Consider the following 5386-nt stretch of genomic DNA (forward strand, 5'->3'; position numbering starts at 1 on the left):
GTGCACACTCAGGATAGTTGGTCGCCTTATGACCACGTTGTTCATAAGAATAGAAATTTCCACTAAATCCTCCCTGAGCTCTAGGTGCATGAGACTGGTAATAACTATCCAAACTAGCATCATGGTTGTGACCCTGAGAAGCTTGATCTGATCTGTTGCACATGTTGTGCTACCAATTGTGATAGTTCTCTGACTGTGAACCACCACTGCTACCATGGAAGAACTTTCTACCCTATTGTTCTTGATTACCTTTAGAGAAGGTAGGAGGGTTCTTAGAGCTCCAGATCCCTAAGAGTGGTTGCCCTTAGGTGGTCTTGAATAAGAAGACCCTCTAGCCTAAACACTTGGTAGACCACATTGACCCAAAGTCACACTCGCCTCAACCAAAGTAGCTTGTAAAATTGTATCCTTAAGGGTTTTAGGTTGGAATACCTTAATGCCCCCAATGATGCTATCATTAAGTCCTCTAAAGAAATGTTGGACCATTAAAGGTGAGCTATCACTAATTCTTGCATAAGGTATAAGCTTAAAGAACTTTCACTCATACTCCACCATAGTCATGGTACCCAATCTCAAGTCATGAAACTCATATGCCCTTTGTTTCTTCCACTACTCTGATAGGAATCACTCATAGAAGTTTTTGAGGAGCAACCCCCATGTGACAGTCTACATATTTACCCCAAGTTTCTTCTCTTCTATCTTCCACCAAATGGCTAAAAAGACCTATAAGTGGGGGATGGAATATCTTTCTTTAACATTGGAGTCAAAGTCTTGAATGGAAAATCACCTATCTAGTGCAATCAGCTAGTTCTTAGTACCATACCCAATACCTTCTCTATTAAAAGGTTTAATTCGACCCAAAGTAGGTCCTTTATCTGGCTGGACTAGATGGAATCTCTTCTTCCCTATAGGTTCTCTCTTCTAGGACTCCTAGACATATATGTCTCCCCATGCTCTGAATGATTTGATACTCCTCGATGATATCTTTAACTAAGTCTCTAGTGTAAGGCCCTTCTGACTCAGCATGACTACCTCTCCCGTGACCTCTAACACATCCTAAGTTACAACCCCTAGCAACATATCTAGAAACAAAAGCCACCTCTCCTACAACATCCAAACATGAGAATGATATTTTAGAATTCATTAGAAAATAGAAGGGTATAGCCCATAGACATAAAGAAAGAATCTAGAATGAAAGTGTTATGAGTTTTATAGTTTCATGTACATAAATTATATTCTATCAAAGTTTATTGTTTAATTGCTTGGATTCAATTTTTGATGTCAATATATGTTTTTTGTTTAATCATGTTGCAAGTTTACTAATTGCTCAAGTGATGGCACACAATATGCCTAGAGTTTCTAGTGTTGAAACTCGAGCTCTAATACTAGATGTAATACCTTGCTTTGGAACCCAAGAGAAATAAACCTAACATGTTACATTTTTTACTGAACTATTTTTTTAAAGTTTAAACAACACAAGATAACAATGTGGAAGCAATATACACATACACAAACAATTACAATTATAGTTTCCATTCCTCAAGGGTTCATTCATGTTGTGTCATGTTAAGAAGTTTGTATTAATTAGTTTAAGTCTTAAGTATATTTTCATGATCATGAGGAAATAACAGATAGATTATCTCAAAAGCAAATGCATAAGTACAACTGATACAATGAAAATACATCCAATGAATCACATCCACTGCACATGTTGTAGGGTATGCAAAAATAGATACAAGTACATCAAAACACAAGATACATGATAACATATATACATCAACTGAATAGAAGTCTCTCAGATAGGAATAAGAATGTTAATGGTACAACTGCATCTACAAGAATCCAACATCTATCAAAATGTTCCCACTGTAATAATATTTAATATTCAATCCTTTTATTTAATTTTCTAAATTAGGACTTAAAGTTGAATCTCTTAGTTTAGCCAGATATTCAAATAATTCCAACACTTAAATATCATCTTATTTAATATTTTTCCCTCTTTAATCAAATAATATTTAATAATTCAAATATCAATGATTAATTTATAATCACAAATAAACATCCTACCAAGAAAATCACAAAGTCAATCACGTAAAATGTATAAGGAAAACTAACCAAAGTGAAAATTAACAACATACGCACAAAAAGACTCACAGGTTTAAAAATGATAAATAGTCAATTATGAGTCCTCCTTTCAAGACAAGTATTTAGGCTATGGTCAAGATAGGACCTGATCATTATCTTCTCATTCTTACCATTGAGTTATTGTGATAGGGCACACTCATCCTAGCAATTCAGGGAAGTTGATGCCTGGTACCTATAACTTGCATTAAAGAAAAGCATGTATATATATAGATGTGTGTGTGTGTGTGTGTGTGTGTGTGTGTGTGTGTGTGTGTGTGTGTGTGTGTGTGTGTGTGTGTGTGTGTGTGTGTGTGTGTCTAAGTTGAACAAGCAAGGCAAAAAGTGGTACATTGAGTAGATATTTACTAGTACATAACTACAACTCCCTCCCTTAATCACATCAGACACATCAAACAGAAAAGTGAAATACACACACACATAATACACATGCAAGTATGGGGTAAGTAAATCTCAGGTCAGATCATCAAGTGTTCAAATATAACAATGCATCACTATAAATTTATAGCTAATCATCATTAAAGACATATCATCTAACATCGTTATGAAAGAAATCACATTTATTAACTACAAATCATTTGAAACATCATTAATGCGCAAGCAATCATAATCATTAAACAACAGGATAAGTGCACAAAGTTAAGGTACCAAAAGGGGGGTATAAGATGCCACTTATTTCTAAAATCAATGATTTTTGAAGATCAATGAGAATTTGAAGATAGTTACAATAAAAATTTCAAGGTGACTAAAACAAAAGTTGTAGTCCTTTGAATCTAGTTTATAAATTAATAATTTTTTTAATGGTGGAGTTTAAGGCCCTCAAAAAAGGGGGCTATAGGAAGTGGTACCACTTTTTCAATAAAAATATAACATAGTGTGAAGTGAGGTCCCCCTAAAATCCTTTTTTTTGGAAAATATTTAATCCCTCTGATCAAAAGTTAGCTAACATGTAGTTTATCCAATATTTTTTGAGTAAATTTTTAATGTATATATAATTTTGTACGAATTTTGTAAGTGATCACATCCTAAAAACGTGAAATATATGTGTGCTCCCCCAAAAAATCATAGAGAACTAATCAAAAATAAAAAATTCTCTTTTTTTTTAAAGCATGTAGAATGGAATCTAGTTTCTAAAAAACTAATTTGTTGCAAAATCAAATGAACAATCCAAAATCTAACCCCCAAATACTACACGTTGGTTTTTGAGAAAAAATGGACATACATTTTAAAGAAATTATAGTTAAAAGACTTAAAGTAGTCTAAAATCAAAATAAATTATATGGTCATATAGCTAACACAGAGATCTACAATATCATTTAACTTGATTTTATTGATATTCAACCACAATTAAACCTAATGGAGAGCACACATGAAAATTTGTCCATTTTTTGATATGCTTGCTAGAAAACACGTCTCAAACCTATTTGAAGCCACCAAGCCTTTGGGTTGGATCTCTAAGGAAAATCCAAGCCTTGGGCTTGGTGAATCATTAAAAAGTGTGCTCATGCAATAGCGCTAGTGCGAGCACACTATGAAAATATAGTGGTTTTCAAATAGCGTGAGTGTGTGATAGTGTAAGCGTGCTATTAAAATATAGTAGTTTAAATAGAACACACATACTATAGTGTGCACACACTATAGTGTGCACACACTATAGTGTGCACACACTATAGTGTGCACACACTATAGTGTGCACACACTATAGTGTGTACTCCCACAACAATAAATAAAGACTAGAAAAGCCTTTTCAAATAGAGCACACTCATGTCAATTTGAGCATTGGGATCATATACATCAAATATAAAATATACACTAAAAATATAAAATTTAGGGCACAATCATGCCAATTTGAGCTCTCTCTCTCTCTCTCTCCCCCCCCCCCCCCCCCCTTAAACATATAATATGATCAAATGGTTCAAAAGGGATCATAGATATGTTGTGACCCCTTTTGACCCATTCAGAGCATTATATATGTGCTAAGGGGTCCTTGGACCCCTTAAAAAAAAATTATTTAATTAAATGGATCAAAAGGGGTCAAGGGTAACCTATGACCACTTTTGACCCATTTGACAGATTGCATGTTTGTTAAGGGGTCCCTCAGCCCCTCAAGACACACATTATGTGATTGAATGTGTCATAATGGGTTATAGAGTACTCTATAACCATTTTTGACCCATTATAACATTAAGATTGTGTTAAGGGGTCCTTAGCCCCTTTCAAATACACATTATGTGATCAAATGGGTCAAAGGGATCATAAGGTACCCTGTGATGACTTTTGACCTATTTAAACAATTATATATGTATTAAGAGGTCCTTAGACCCCCTAAGACAAACATCATATGATCAAATGGATCAAAGAGGTGATAGAGTACCCTAAGATCCCTTTTGACCCATTCAAACTATTATATGTGTGCTAAGGGGTCTCTATATCCTGTTTTAACCCATTCGATCATATTATATGTGCTAATGGATCCTCAAACCCTTTGACACACATTATGTGATCCATGTTAGAGTGGGGTTTCCATTGCACCAAAACTGATCTGTCAATATCTGACACAACCACTCAACTTATAGTACACAGGAGGCAGTTAAGCCCTTGTCACAAATCCCTAGGGGAGCACTGAACAAATTTCCAACAATCTCCCTCTCAGTATTACCTGAGTGTCTGAGGATTCAAACCTATGACCAAGCTCTAATACAACTTGTTACAAGCTATAGTTTCCATTGCACCAAAAGATCAACCTATTAATCTCTAATACAACCACTCAACTTATAGTACATAGGTGGCAGTTAAGCCCTTGTCACAAATCCCGAGGGGGTGTTGAACAAATTTCCAACAATCTAATGGGTCAAAAGGGATCTATTACCCCTTTTGATTGTTTTGAAATACTAAATGACTATTAAGGGTTCTAATGAACCCTTAAGACAGGAATTATACAATTGAATGGGTCAAATGGGTCATAGCGTACCTATGACCCCTTTTGATCAATTTGAAATACTAAATGACTATTAAGGACTCTGGTGACCCCTTAAGACATACATTATGCAATTTAATGGGTTAGAATGGGTCATAGGGTACCCTATAACCCCTTTTGACCTATTCAAACCATTATGTGTGGTATAAGGAGGTCCTTAGACCCCTTAAGAAACATGCAATGCAATAAAATGGGTCAAAAGGGATCATAGGGTAGCCTATAACTCATTTTGACCCATTTGAATCATTACATATGTACTTATGGGTA

Source organism: Cupressus sempervirens, chromosome 7 (genome assembly GCF_028749045.1).
Source record: "Cupressus sempervirens isolate cs-2001-9-10 chromosome 7, ASM2874904v1, whole genome shotgun sequence".
Taxonomy (NCBI): domain Eukaryota; kingdom Viridiplantae; phylum Streptophyta; class Pinopsida; order Cupressales; family Cupressaceae; genus Cupressus; species Cupressus sempervirens.